The 15,704-nt window shown below is 47.6% G+C and overlaps 1 protein-coding gene across 31 annotated transcripts in view; it reads right to left on the bottom strand.

Moving 5' to 3' along the window:
* Positions 1-15,704, bottom strand: part of CACNA1C (calcium voltage-gated channel subunit alpha1 C) — a 776,856-nt gene that overhangs the window by 444,549 nt on the left and 316,603 nt on the right. The window lies entirely within an intron of this gene.

Genomic DNA, 15,704 nt, shown 5'->3' with positions numbered 1-15,704 from the left:
AGGCACAAGAGAGCAGGCAAAGAAAGCCTCTTAGGGCTCCAGGGCCAGCAGTGCAGAAAGGATGCCCCATCCAGAACCAGAGATGAAGCATCTTTCCCAGGCAATGTCTCTGGGCTCATCCTGCATGATCCTGGTCCTTCAAGGTAGATGGCTCTGTAATTTTGAGCTAGTGCTATCCCTGGGTGGTTGTGCTGCACAGTAAAATTGGAAAACCACGGTTCAAGGCCGGGCATCTCCGCTCCCATGAGCACCATGCAGAGGGAAGACCCACGAACCCTGTGAATACCCACGAACGCTGCTGCCTCCAAAGACCCATGTGATCCTGGACAGGTCCCTGAGCATCTTGAAGCCTTAATTTGTCTCAACTATTAAATACGGGGAGTCAAACTAAGTTGGCAGCTTTCAGATTTTGCTTTGGCAATAAAATCATTCTTACAAAAGAAACTCACCCAGGACCTGAGTATGGAAAACGGATTAAAGTGCAGCGGCAAGCCCCGCCTGCAGCGGCCCTGGGTGCTCTTCAGCAGGATCTGTGACACCCAGAACAGCTCTGAGTCCTCTGGGCTATGCGCTTTAACTAAGGTCCAGGTCAGACTGCAGCTTTGAACAACCCCGGCCTCGACCGCAGGAGGAGATGGGAGAGAAATAATCAACACGACAAGAACGGAAGTGAGGAGCATCTGGTGGGAGCCAGGTGCCTCGGGTGGCTGAGAGTGGGTGGTGGTTTGGGAAAGGAGGTCCGGCTCTGGCTACCCCAAGTCTAGTTACTGTGGATGTGAGGTCCCAACAGCCTAAGGCCCATTTGACAGCAAATGGCCACTATTTTGTTTCCTATCACTGCCCTTGTAGGAGCTGTTCTCAGACAAGCAGGCCTTGGAAATATGTCTTCATTGTGTGAGTATGTGAGATGGATGTGTATTAGCTCTTCCTCCAAAGCATATCTGCATATTAAAGACCCCGATGAGTCCAGTGGCAAATCAGCTTGGTTAGCATGTTTTTAAGCCATCAAGTCTCAAACATTTTTGACTGGCAGATCCTTTTTACAAGTAAAATGTATCCAACATTCTTTAGAAGATGGTCTGTGAAACACAGAGAGGTACAGTTTCAGAGGCGGTCAAGTGTGGGTTTGGGGAAAAGATTGGCATTCTAACAATTTGGGGATGGGGAGAAGCAGAGGAGAAATTATTTTTAGGGTTTTTTCCCTTTAATTTTACATTCTACAGGATGAAAGACTACAGAATTTAACTCTATGACGACTTAAGTCCCCAGGCTCTGAGCTGTTCGTGAGCAGTCTCCAGGTGCTGCCAGTGTGCATGCTCTTTGGCTGAATCTCAGGACAAGACGGCGGACGGGAGTAGGGCCGCCAGTGCCATGCCTCACTCCTTCCTGGAAGGCTGCCTGCCGGCCCTGCATCAGCCCGAGTGTGTCAGACCACAGCGTGCACAGGCTGAAGGTGTGTTGTGTCTGTTCCTTTCATGCTTCCCACCACAGACCAGCATCTGCGAAACATCAATCTTCACAGCAAACCACAGCTCCTGGAAGTTTCCAAAGTCCCTTTCACATCTTAGCAGCCTGTCGCCCAACAAAATGAGTGGCACAGTAGGCCTTCCTATACAGGTAAGATAGGTATGGCTAAGAATATGGGATCTAGAGCAAAACGCAAGACATCCACCCCCATAGCTACATAACTGCTGGCACGTTCCTTAACGTAAGTTAACATACATAATATACTTAAAACAGTGCCTCGCACAGTAAGCACTGGAAAGCTGTCTGCTGTTATTAACATTATGTCACAATTCAGGCTCACTAGCAAACTGTTTTTGGGTGATAGGGAATAGAAGGCCCAGGCTGAGTGGTTTCTGAACATCAATAAATATGCACTGCTGAAAGGATGGTGTGATGATGGGGAGAACATCCAAGATAAGACAAATACGTTGTCACCTCTGAGAGGAGCCCCAGATTGGGGGCCAGGTGAGCTGGCCTCCATTTGGCTACCATGAACGTGACTTTATGACTGGGGACAAGTCTCCGAGCCTCAGTCTTGGCTTCCTCCTGAGTGAAATTATGAGGTTGAATTAAGTAACCTCAGACTTTTCCTTAAGTTTTAAATTCCATGTTCCCAGGTACTGGGCAGAGGAAGAGCTGTGTGTGTGGTGGTGGGGCGGGTGGGGGGGGGCGTGACAGAAAGAGCCAGACTGAGTAAAGAACTACCCCAGCAGTGTGCATCTGTGTGCAAGTTAGGAACTTAGGGAAATGGATGTTCAGATGCCTCCCTCAACCCCAGCCAAGAAGTCTGCCCTGTGGCGGGCCTCTGAGCAGCTCAGAATGGTGCTGACGCCCAGGCAGATATTGTCCTGAAAACACACTTACACAGCCACCATCCAGCTCCTTAGAGCCATGTTCAGCCAGGTGAGAAGTTAATGTCATATTCCGAATGAAAGCTTTGTGAGTGCAAAACTCCCAGGTGCAGCTGCTTCTCCCATGCACACACTTGGTTCGCCCCGCCCTGCATCTCTTTTCCCCAGCCCCTACCTGTGCCCAGCTTTGACATGGAGCAAACCTCACCTTAGCGCGGCGTTTGGACGCAAAGAGCATCTTTTGAGCTTCAAAGCAACTGGGTATTCTAGCATGAACCTAAGTGCCTGTGCAGTGCAGAGAGGGCCCATTCACTGGATGTCTGGATGTGCAGAGCCCTTTGGCAATGCCTAGTAGCCTGTACAGTTCTGTACTCTGTACCTTTACAGAGTTGTCTCCCCTGGACACTTGCTCAACATGAGCTGGTGCTACTCTTATAGCTTCAGAGAGTTACTCTTGCTCTGCTCATGGGGTGGAAAGAACAGCTACAATACAGGAGGACAAAGCATATGACACTGGAGGTGATTTCACATGTTCAGAGAAAGCTGGCACAAGGTAGCCCCTCCTACAGTGCGGTGTTAGTGCATCAAGCTGCTTGTGTTGCTGCCATTGCTTGGTGAGGCCTGGCTTGGAGGGGACGCAAGGAACTGCAGGCTCTTCTAGGGCCTATACCTTCTCAAACCCCCTGAGCCCCTACACACACACACACACACACACACACACTCATGCACATGCATGTACACACACACATGACACAGGGTCTATGCTGACGCTGGCTGACAGGCTTCTAACTCACCAGAGCCCACCCTCTGACGTTTCACTTCCCACTGCAGTCAGAGCCCTTAACAAACATCCCCTCCTCTGCCCTCACCTGAACTCTCTCTCAGAGCTCTGACAAGAGGTGACACACACTACCTACTCCCCGCCCACCTTGGGAAGGTGAGGGGACTGAGCCACCTACTCAGGCACATGTGGCGGCTCTTCTTGAGTAAAGGCCACACCTCACCAGAGCCACAGCGGGGCCACTGCAAGACCCCCTCCACAGGCTCCGTCTCCAGCCACCCGCTCACAGACGCAGTGCACACTCGCTGTGAACAGGGGGGAATCGGATCGAAGTCCAACAAGACCTGTCTCTACCCCAAAGCAGCTCATTTCCCCAAGCACGCTGGTTTTCCGGGCCACAACTAGTCCCTGGGGTGCCTCAGGGGGGCTTAGACACAGGATCTCACCCTCTGTACAGTCTTCCAAGGCAGTCTTGCCCATTTAGACAAATCCACTGATGGGTTCTATTACAGCTAAACGTGTCCCCCCAAATTCACATGTTGAAGTCCAAACCCCTAGTACCTCACAAAGTGCATTTCAAGATAGGGTTTTCACAGAGGTAATTAAGTTACAATGAAGTCATTAGGGTGGGCCCTAACCAACACGACTGGTGTCCTTATAAGAAGGGGAAGTTTGGACACAGACATACCCAGAGGGAAGACCGTGTGAGGACACAGGGAGAAAGTGGCTATCTACAGGCCAAGGAGAGAGGCCTCACGAGAAACCAACCCTGCCCACACCTTGAACTTGGACTTTTGGCCTCCACAATTGTGAGAAAATTAATTTCTGTTGTTTAAGTCACCCGGTCCATGGTAGTTTGTTACGGCAGCCCTGGCAGACTCAGATTCCTTCACTCATTTTCTGACCTGTGAGACACCTGTGTGGCTGAAAGCCATGTTCGTGGGCCAGTAGAACACTGGCTCCAGCTCTCAACCATGCCCCACTGGTTAATGCCTGAGGCTTCCCAGCTTGATGCCGCTCCCCCTCCTTAGCTAAAGGATGAGATGCAGAGGAGGCGAAGGTGGAGATAGGTCAGAAGCAGGCAAGTCAAAAGAGGAAAGAGGGTCCAGAGCGATGTTCCCACACAGAGGGGCCCACAGCTCCAGGCCGTCATCTCCCGCAGCAAGAGAGGCCAGCTCTCCGGCCTCCCACTGTGACCCCGTTCCACGCACACAAAGCCTCCGGGCACCGTGCAAGCCCTCATCAAAGCGACAGCAGTGAGAGCCGGCCAGAGCACTCAGTCTTAAGGCCCCCAAAGTGGAGATGGAGTCAACATGGTCCCCAATCCTAAATTAGAACATGAAGGACAGAGACACAAAACAGACCAAAATATCATTCTTCTAGTGAGGCAATATTTACTGAATAGTTTATATATACTGAATGAATCTTATGTAAGAGTCGACAGGTTCAAAGCACTAAAAATAGGTCTGGATACATTTTGATGAATAAGCTATTGATGTATTTAACTCTTTTGAAGAAAGAGCACATAAGTATGTGTGAAAGTGTAAGTGGCCACTCCTTACCTGCATGCAGCCCACCCTGCCCCTAACCCTGGCTCACTATGGACCAGCAGAGAGGAGAGGGCACAGATCTCGGTAGGACAGCCCCCGCCATCCAGCAGAACAGAAAATTCCTCAGGCTTCCAGGAGGAAAGCGACACAAGAGGAATTTCCAGGAATAGGCAGTTTCCTGAAGCTCACCCTTGGGAGGGCATGGAGAGTACGTACAAGGGGAGGGCCTCTGCAGTGACCCTCCTGCCTCCTCTGGAAGAAGAGCTTGGGCCAACCATGAAGGAGGCAGAGGAGGGCTACCATGCATAGCCGTATGCTTCTAATGTCTTCCTCCACTTCTGACAGGATACAGGCCAGGCAGTCTCCACTTCAATGTCCCAGTGGTGGGAGAGTCCCCGCGCGGAGGGCCGAGGACATGAATGGTTTCGATAGCTTTGGATGAGGCCTCTGGGTAGGAATTCTCTGTGCGGGGTTCACAGAGTAGCCGAGGTGGCCAGATTTTAGTTTGTAAACATTTGTTGGTCACGAAAATCATCTAGTCTCAAAAGCAGTATCCTTTTCAGAAACCCAAACACGTCTTCTTGTAAGTGAACCATGGTTTATAAAAATTTTTCCTAATAAATCAGTTGGATCATACTCCTTTTATAATATCACTGACCCAGAAACAAATCTAAAGTATTTTCAAAATAGCCTCCCAACCACACTGATAGTTCATTCAATTGCAAAGCCTGCCTATAGTCTCCTCTCATTCTTACTTTCCAGCTGGTTACCAGCTAAGGAACATTGAACCTGGAGTAGGACCTGGGCTCCTGACCACTGCCATGGCCAGGCTGAGGAACCTTGGGAAGGTCTCTTCAGCATCCAGGGCCTCTGTACGGCTCACTTGGAAAATGGTTTCTGTAAGGCTCCCTCAGGCTCTGCCTTGTGGGACCTTATTATTCCAGTTTTTCCAAAGGAGATTAGCCTAAGACACCAGTTTCTCAGAATGTTCATAGCTGCTATGTAGGAAGAAGTTCTATGGTCAAGACATGACAGGGGTTCTTTATCATAAGACTTTTCTGAACCTTGAAAACACTAATGAACATCTCTGTGATTCTCCAGGAGGGGAATTAAGGCTGCAGCATTTCCAACATAAGGTATAAAGTCCAACCAGTTTTAAAAATTTTACAAGACTGAAAAGCTTTTAAGACCCACAGACAGGAAAGCAGGACACGGGGTTGGCCTTCCAGGGCAGAAGGTTCTATCAATGCCCCTTAAATGCTGGCACAGAGAACGGAGGCCCCTGCCCTGAGCCAGCCCAGCCTTGAAGCTGAGCGCCTCCCCAGGCAGTCTTCTTGGCATGCCAGGCTCTGCCTGCAGCATCCTATGCAGACCCAGCCTTGAGGACTTGCTCACGACAGGAAGTGGGTGCATGCCCACAGACCACAGGGAGCTGTCCAGAGGTCACAAAGTGAAGCGACCCTTCCTAGGAGTGGCTGTGTGACTTGAGGAGACCAGGCAGGCCAGCGGCTCATCCCAGATCTCGCTGTTACTCTCATCCCGGCTGCTGTCCGAAGGCCTCTCCACTGACATTTCCTGTCTTTGGATTTTCTGGCTGTTTCCTGACTCAGGGCCCTCTCCCCACTCTTTCAAGGGGCCGTCTTTAACCATCTTCAGGGCTCATTTAAGTTCCCTCCTGAATTCTTTAGCCCCGGAGAGTCCAAATGACACAATTTAGCCCTTAATTACACATCCTCTCATCTTGCTCCTGTTCTTCAAAGGGTGCTAACAGTGCTTCCCACACCAGATTGCAAATGACCCAAAAGAAGGGAATCTGTTCTATTTTATGTAATACCACTGGGCACAAAGCTGAGTAAACAGTAGGCACTCAGTAGTGAACGTTAACTAATTCACTATGGATGGTAATCAGGATCTATTTTCCCAATGACGGCTTTTATTCTTCACAAATGCGTGTTGAGTGTGACATGTATAGCCTTGCTCCAACCCTCCACAGAGAAATTCTTGGTTCAAATACAAGTTCAAAACCAATTTAGGCACTAGAGTCACCACAAAGCTCAGGGCCAGAATTTTTTTACTTCATACTCTTTAAAAAATCTTAGAAATTTCTCTTTTAGCCTCTAGCTTCTATTTGGGTTACAAAAGGATGCCACTGATGATGATGGTTGGTTTTTTGAATATCTATGATGTGCCAAACACTTCACGTATATTAACTCGAATCCTCCCAACACTTCTCTGAAGCAGGTGCCACTATGGTTCCCACTTTACATATGAAGAAATGAGGCTTAGGGAAGTGGCGTATCTGTCTGGGTCCCACAGCTCCTAAGTGGTCTATCTAGTGGCCCCAAACCATCAGATTGATCAAAAGGAAAGGTGTAAAATCTTCCCTGGAAAGTGAGGCTTGACTCTTTCCGTCCCAGTGGTTCCTGAATCTGGCTGATTATCAAAATCAAGTAATAATAATAAAGATTCCTCATTACCACCCTCAGAGATGCTGCAAATCTGAGTGGAGCCCGGGAATCTGTATTTTCTCAAAGACCACAGGTGATTTTGGTGCTCATTCAGGATAAAAAAGCACGGATTGCACCTGTGTCCTTCTGCCCACAGCACCTGAATTAAACCACCCCAGGCGACAGGAGAGTGATCTATGGGGGCCACTTACTGAGCACCCACTGAGTGGGAGATGGGAGGCTAGTGGTTGGCATGCCAACCCGCTCTCCTCCCTTCTACCCTGTGTACACTGGAAAATGTCTTAATCCAGTAGCTGCAACCCTGATGCATGTTAGAATCACCTGGAGAACTTAAAAAAATACATTGTCTGGGGAGGTGGCAGATCAAATAAAGAGGTGGGGCCCAGGACACCCACATCAATATTTTTAAGGCTTCCCTGGTGATTCTAATGTGTAGCTCATACACTTGTCTTTTTTAGGATGAACGATGTTGGCCATTCATCCCTGGCCTATGACAGCTCCTCTCGCACATAAATAAAGTGAGAGGGGACAATCCTTAACATTTCCAGCTAATTTTAAAACTAATAACACTAAAATGTTTTAATACCCTCACCAGCTCAGTTCAGTCTCATTAGGAAGAATAAATAAAACCGAGTCTATTACACACACACACACACACACACACACACACACACACACACACACGCAACTTAGAAAGTCAGTCCCAAGAAGATGGTAACCACATTGATGTCACTCTTTAAGTCACTTTTCGGCACACTGCTCTGTGCAATTGAATTTACTGGGCACACAAGGTCAGAGTGGGAGGGGCTTCAGAGAGCCCCTCCATGAGCACATGTGGTCCACATGGAAAGTGACCTGCCTGGACCTGGTGGGAAGGCCAGGACCGGAACCCAGCTCCACAGCTGCCATTGGTGCCATAGCCCAGCTGCCGTCACCCTGAGAGGCTTCCAGACTCCACTTTTCACTTTCCAAGTTCCAGGGTAGAAATGAATACTATGGTTATTGAGCCTCGATGTGAATGTAAGACACTGTCACCTCAGGGCTACTTGCATTTTAAACTCTAGCTCTAATCATAGTATGAACACTTTTATTCCTTGTGAAGGAAACTTCGAGCACTTCTCACAGGGAAGGCAGGGGTCAGTGATCTCCACACACACTTCCCTTTAATTCAGCATTCCAACAACCTGTGAGCAGCAGGAAGGGTGGCACCTCTTCCTCAGACAGGGAAACTGAGGCCTGGACAAGGGCCACAATAGCACATTTGAGTATTTGCACCAAACTGTCCTCCAAAGCCCGTGGCTATAACCACTGGGAACACTATCCCCTCTAGACAGGACATGCCAGGAAGAAGCGACCACTAAGGGGCCTGAAACAGAAAAGATGGCCTCCTTCAGACTCTTTGCTTTTCACCCTCCTCCTCCTCCTCCCAGCCCCTCCCCCCCCACCCTCTTCCTTCTTCCCCTTTAAATGTGTGGGGTGTTTTGTTTTCTGGCCAAGGGTTGGAGTGTTACAACATATCTACATATATCCAGCTGTTAGAAATAGATACAAGTATACACATATTATATACATATGTATATGCACAGGGTATGGAGAAATATTCAAGTATAAAAAATATATGTGTATATACACACATATCTATTTACACATTTAATATATATATATTCACACACATATATATTTATATGTATATTCACACGTGTATATGTGTATATATCTGACCAAGCAGAAGGAGATGACCCAAGATTCTCAGAGATGCAACCTGAGTGATTTCAATGTGAAAATACCACTCAGAGAATCTGTGAGCACACTGTGACGCTTAGTGACAATGGGGAAACACAGCAGCTGGGGTTTGAATTCTTCAGAGAAGGTTTCTTAGCATCTCTCCCCTTGGCCTCTCCTCCTGCGAGCCAGGGGCAATGGCCCATTTTCTCACTACCCATTGTCTCTTGAGGAATTAAAAATAACCACCATAATAACAGCACTGGTGAATCAGGCCAGGGTACTTGTCCATTAATGACAATGTTCTGATTCTGTCGATGGTGTTCTATTTGTCCTATCCTGGGGCAGGCAGGATTTCTGTCTCAGAGCCCAGCCAGTGCTGTGGATGCAACAATCAGCCTTTGAATGCCGCTGGTAACTGCTGCTGTCAGTAGGGTGGCTCCCTGCAGGGGCTGTCCTGTGTCTTCTGGGCTGCCTGTCTCTAGAGGGTGAATGATGACAGAAATTTGGAGGGTAGGCGGAGGGGATCACACTCAGGAAGCTTGTGAACATATCGGAGTTGGTTTTTATTATTGAGTTGGTGGCTTCCTTGTCCTGTGGGACATCTTTCCTCTCATCGTGGATATTTTTCTCCTACAAACTAGCAGAGGGTTATGCCCCCAAGGCAGGACCCAGGCAAAATGGTGATGAAGACAAAGCTGGCTTCTAAGCCTATCTCCATTTCCTCAGTCAGTTCTGTGGATTTATTTGATCTGTGATGAACTATGTGATTCTGATAAGGGTGTTAGCAAGTTAAAGTTTTGTCTTTCCCTGGAGGATTATGGAATACTGGAAGCAAAGCAAAGCTATAATGGTGGGATTTCAGACAGTGGGGTATTTGCAAAGGAAGAAAAGTTTCCACCCCATATAAATGGATGTTCCCCTATTGTAGGACCATAGACAAGCTAGGGAATTAATACTACTTTGCGTGCCTTATAACCTTGCTTCCCTTCCCCTTTTCCTTGCTCTTTGGCTCCAGGGTAGAGAACTGAGATAGTCTCAGTTTGATGTGGAAGACCTTACAGCAGGAGGCTGGGGACAGAGAGCCTGGCCGTTGCGTAGGTGGTAGTTGTGGGCAGCGAGAATTTGGGTTGAGGATATTTGAAAACAGCTCCCAGTATTTCTTTCATTTGACCTTGGAAGGGAAGGAAATGAACCTGCACCCCTTTGGGCCCCAGTAACCTTCCTCCAGCCTTCTACCTGTCCCAGCTGAGAGCTGCAAATGGCCTTGGACTCCTTGAGGGTCCAGAGGCTAAAGAACCGAAATCAGTGTCAGGGTGAAGTTTTCCTAACTAGCAAGTGTCTTCGTTGCCTGTGACCTGCCTTTCGGCCTGCTGACCAGACCATTATAGCAATGCTTCAGCCCTTGTGTGCAGCCAGAGGTTTTAGGTTCCCCTGTCCCCAGGGTGCAGATTCCCTGTGAGTCCTTATAACCATCAGAGCAGAGTGGCTGTCACATCCCCACTCCATTAGCATGGAGAAACATTTGTGCTCACTCATCATCTGTCAACATCTCTCTTTTCCCCGCTCCCTTTTCATTTTCCCATCTTTACTTTAAGGCACAGGGCACAAGTCATCCATATTTATGACACCTGCTGAGCAACCCCATTTTTCTGACTACTCTGGCATGTGACACCTCTTCCATTCTCTTTGCTTCTTAACAAGGCTGTTCCAATATTCGAGAAGAAGGCAAGACCCAATCATGGGGATAAAGAAGCAACATATTCACAAAAACCAAACAATGAAAAAACTCCATGTAATCTGCGATAGAAGACGTGAATTGAGGAGGCACACTGAGGAGGTAAGAGTGTGGGCTTGGAGTCAGACAGTTGCTCCACTGCCACATCTGTCACTGACTAGCTGTGTGATGTTGGGCTTCCCAGAGCTTCCGTTTGCTCTTCTGCAAAATGGAGATAATGCCAATCAATCCACGGAGTGGTTACGGCAATTAGATCACATGATGACGGTGATGGGCCTAACACTGTGCCTGACCCACTGTGACAAACACATAGTATTGTTACTTTTAAACTCTTACCACTTTTCATACCACTAGCATCTACTGGGCCCCCTCAGCTGAGCCAGTATCATCATTACCAACACACATTCATTGAATAGTGTTATTTTAGGGAATTCTGCGAAGTACTGGGAATACAAGGAGACATAAGAAAAATTCCTGCCTTGGAAACGGCACATAGACACAGTTGCCGTGTGCCAAATGTGTGGTGTGTAGAGTAAGGGCTGCAAGATATCAGAGCAAGATGCTTCCTGAAGGCAGTTTGGTTTGAATGAAACCTTGAAAGACAGAGGAGGAAGAGGCATTTTAGATGGGGGTGACAGAGGTGGGAAGGGGTGTGATATGCATGAGAACTAAGGAATTAATCAATTTGGCCATATTGGCAAATTCCTAAAGGAGAATAATGTGGGAATAGGTTGCAGTGTGCTCAGGGCCACCTGTCAGATTAAGGATGTTAATAGATATCTAGGCTTTAGGGAGCCACAGAAGCTTGTTAAAAGGGGGATTAAAGGGCAAAGGGGGTTAGGAAGAAGACTGTAGCAGAGGCATGCATAAAGGACTGAGGAGTGGGAGGCTGTGTGCAGGGGGCTAGCGGGAAGACCACTGCAATAATGCAGGCCCCAGAAGACAGGTGGGAGAAGGAGCAGAAAGGAGGGTAAGGTGGGAGACTAATCCCAGACCAACGTCTTCCCTGGGAAAAGTACACCATCGAGCTGTGAGCCTAGTACTGCCTCAGTGATGGTGGAGTTCCCCCATCTGAGGCAGATGTGACTGGCTGCACACCAGATGCATACATGGACAGACTGCCCAGCCCACTCATGGCTGTGCTTGAAGCCACTTTGACCAGCAGCTCCACGTGAACTTGTCTGGCTTGGATGGTATGAGCTCCACTCTCATTGACCATCTCCTCCCCACCCCGGCCCTGCTGGCATTCTTCAATCTCTACACTGTGCTCCAACAGCATAGAGATGGAGCCTTCCTACCCCCACAGAGCCACTTCTTTGGGGACCTGCTTTCTATCTGGATTCCTACCCTCACCGCTACAGTCCAGGTGCTCCTGACCTCTCTGACCTACCATGATGGCTTTCTGACCAGCCTTCATCTCCACGCTCTGCTCCCTCCTCCCACCTGCTCTCCACTGCCACCAGATGGGCCTTGCCAAGTGCCATCGGGGCACTGTCCGACTGTCCACAGGAACAGACCCAGTTCCTTCCCAGGATACCCAAGGCTTCCACGCTCTGGGCCCCCTCCCCACCCCCAGCTTCTTCGCCCTCACTAGGCTCCCACTCACAGCTCCTCAGGCACATCAGCCATATTTATGCCTCATGCCACAGGCTCCGTTCTCTCTGCCGATACCATTCTCCCTTCTTTCACCCACCACCATCGTATTTCCTGGCTAACTCCTACATAGCTTCAAGATCCAAATCAAATATATCCTCTATGGACCTCTCTCCTTTTACATTAGGCAAAAAGCACTCCCTCCATTTGAAATTATTAATGCATAGTCTGTATTGATATATTAATTGGTATTTCACTTTAAATTATAGAAAGACTATGTCTTTATATCAATTTGAATGTATGTGTCCCCACATGGATGGTCACCACCCCTGATGGCTGGAACTGTGCCTTGTATTAGCTTGGATCACTAGCACTTAACAATGTCTGGCCCATATTATTAGACAGTTAAGAAATGGTTAAATCAATATATTAGTACATACAAAGGGAGACTTGATATTAGAGTTCCTACAAGAGTTCCCTGTCACCTCAAGAATAAAGATGAATTGTAATATATTGTAGTATAGGCCCTGGCAGAGTCTGGAAGTGGCCAGAATCTACTGGTCATTCATCAGACATTATTGTTTATAACAATGAAGCACTATTCTAGGCCCCGGTAGAGATATGAATGAAAATGACAAATGTCTGATCTGGTTTGGAAAGTGAAGTATATACATATAAAAATAAGTAATAAGCCAAAGCAATCTATTCTAAAGGTCAAATTACGAAAAATTCTAGGTTTAGAGGCATTCATGGAGTCAGAATTGAAAAATACTAATTATACCAACACTTATTAAGTGTACTAGACATTTAGTTGATCCCCCTGCCTACAGATAGGACCACACTTATCCTGTCACAGTCAGATGAGAGTCATTTATATATACCAAAAGCTCATTGTTAATAAGCAAAAGGGCATTTATCTGTATCATAAAAAACTACTTGTGTCTATTCTAGCACACCAGTGCTAAGTCTTGAGTGCATTTCTTTCACTTTTGGTCATTGGAGAAGATTTTAAAAGTATTACTATCTCTTTGCAGGAGGCTTTCACAGGTGTGAAGGCCATCACTTAACCACCTCTTGCCCTCTGGACCACTGTTAGGGGGCAGATGCTCAGACATGAAGAAGCATCGAGATGACCGGGCAATGCGACACGCTAAACCCCTGGCTCCTCCAGACCTCAGTGTCCAGGTGCCCCCTGACCTTCTCCCTTGTCCCTCTCCCAGCCCCAAGCCTGAAATGTACCCCCCAGGGCTCAGATTTTACAAGAGCCCCATGAACCAGATAATACACACAGGTATTTGTACCTGGGCATATACTAAGGAAGGTATAAAGGAGCTACAGAGGGAAGTGGAATTTCCTGAGCTGCCAAGGGCTTTTCAAACTAAAAAATATGTCAGAAAATAAAAGAAAGGAAGCAATTCTAGAAAGCTCCTTGGCAGTGCCCCTGTACCCAGGCACGCAGCTTCCTACCAGCACTCCAGTGTGGGTCTAGTGATGCAGGGCACAGACGTAACAGAATGAGAAGGCAGGGAGGGACTCTGAAACGCATTCCCACTGGGCCCTTCTCCAGGTGCTGCCCATTTGGGGTGTATATTGGCTGAGAACTGGAAGATCCCCAGGCCACTCAGAGAAGGCAGCTGCAGTTAGATATGCTCCCTGCCCTTCCCGCCCCGTTTACCTACACCTGTACATCCTTTCTACCTCCAGGCCACCTCGGTTCCTCTAGTTTGTCTGCTTTGGCCACCATAACACCAAGGCCCATGCAGTACTCAATACATGTTTGCTGATTGAATACATGGGGCTGTAAAGAGGTTTAATAACTGGGTCTAGATCACATGGCTGATAGTGCTAGAGGTTTCAAATGTGGGCTGACTCCGGCAATAGTGATCCTGGCCTCTGTGCTGTACCAGGCAGGAGTGGGAGAACACAGAGGGTGAGCAAAAGTCCCAACCTTATCCTTCTCCAAATACCTGGAACATCTACAGCAATATTCTCTATACAGAGAAAGGACAATATAAGTGTATGTGGAACCGAATCATCATCTTAGAGGTCAGGAACCACATCTAACTAAACACGTGCATACTTTCTTCTCTAATATTCCAAAACAGGATGGACCTGTCTTGTGGGACTCCTCAGTCACTTCGCTGTAACATACTTATTTAGCACAAGCTTGTCTCACTTCCGGAACCATCATCTTCGTAAGGATAAGGTCAGGTCCTATGGCTCTCTGCCTTCCCAGGAACCAGCACAAGGCCTGGCACTTAGCAGGGCTTAATGGATGTCCGTCAGTTGATTGTCCCTTGTTTCCAACCCCGGTGATGCCCTGCTGGACTTACTGACAGTCAGGCTCAGAGCAGCCCAGGCTGGGCCACTAAGCCCAACCGAGCAGTGCGAAGCTGAAGCAGCCGTTTCTTGTCTTCTCAGTTAGAAAGATGCTTCCAAATCCAAACTCACAACAAAATGTGCCACAGCTCTCTCAGCTGGGACTCTCTCTCCTTCTGGCTGAAGATTTCTGGAAAATTCTCCTCCCTGTATATGTATCATTTTTCCTATGTAGTAAACAGAGGTGACATTAACGGCAAGTGGACCAGCTTCAGTGGGTGGGTGACATTTACCTTTCTTGCTTCTTGGAAGGGACAAACAGCACACCGAAAGTGGCCCAGATGTGCTGCCCAAAAAAACCACTTCTAAATGCTGCCATTCAGAAGTTACATCTAGCTTCTATCGCAGCCAAATCCTGCATTCTCTGCTGCAGGATGCTGCTGTGCCAAGGTTTAATATAACTATATTTATGACAAACACAAGACCAAACAAAATCTCTAGACTCCAACATCTGATTTATAAACATCTCAATTTGAAGTAATCAAAACAGTTGCAAAACTACTAGTCACCTTCCTCAGCCTCCCCCCTCTCCCTGGTCCCACTCACCAAGGAGCCAAAGCCAGAAGAAGAGCTTGTAGTTTCAAGAAATGACCAGTAGGTGGTGCAGGCAAATTCTCATGTTGGCTTCGGGAGGGAGGGCCCCTTGTACAAATACCCATCTGGGTTCCATTTTGATTGTTTTGGCTGGTGTTTCTGGATTGTGAGGCTCCCTCATTAAAAGACTGCTTCATTTCCAAATAACTTTTTTTGGGGCTTCAAAGGAAGGACCTTTTATTGTTTTGTTTTAATAAGGGGTACCATTTAAGTGCTTCCTATGACTCAGACACACTATTAGGTACTTTTGCTATTGGTTATTACCTCATATTACAAAGGATCCAGGACTCACCAAATTTAAGTGAACTGCCCACATGGTTGGCAACTGGTATTGGGTTGTTGGAAAAGTCATGATGTATTTTGTCTATGTTTTTCAAAGGTCATTTATTCATATAAACAACAAAGATCAATCAATGATATATTGCCCATTTTGTTTGATAACCTTTTGCCATCTTTCAGTGAGCTTCATAATTCCTCGTTCATAGAAGGACCTGTCTTTATTTGCAAAAAACTGAACAAGGT

The sequence above is a fragment of the Hipposideros armiger genome, unplaced genomic scaffold (assembly GCF_001890085.2).
Source record: "Hipposideros armiger isolate ML-2016 unplaced genomic scaffold, ASM189008v1 scaffold_213, whole genome shotgun sequence".
Taxonomy (NCBI): domain Eukaryota; kingdom Metazoa; phylum Chordata; class Mammalia; order Chiroptera; family Hipposideridae; genus Hipposideros; species Hipposideros armiger.
Note: the sequence above shows the minus strand (reverse complement) of the source record. Positions and strands in the feature narration are given on the sequence as shown.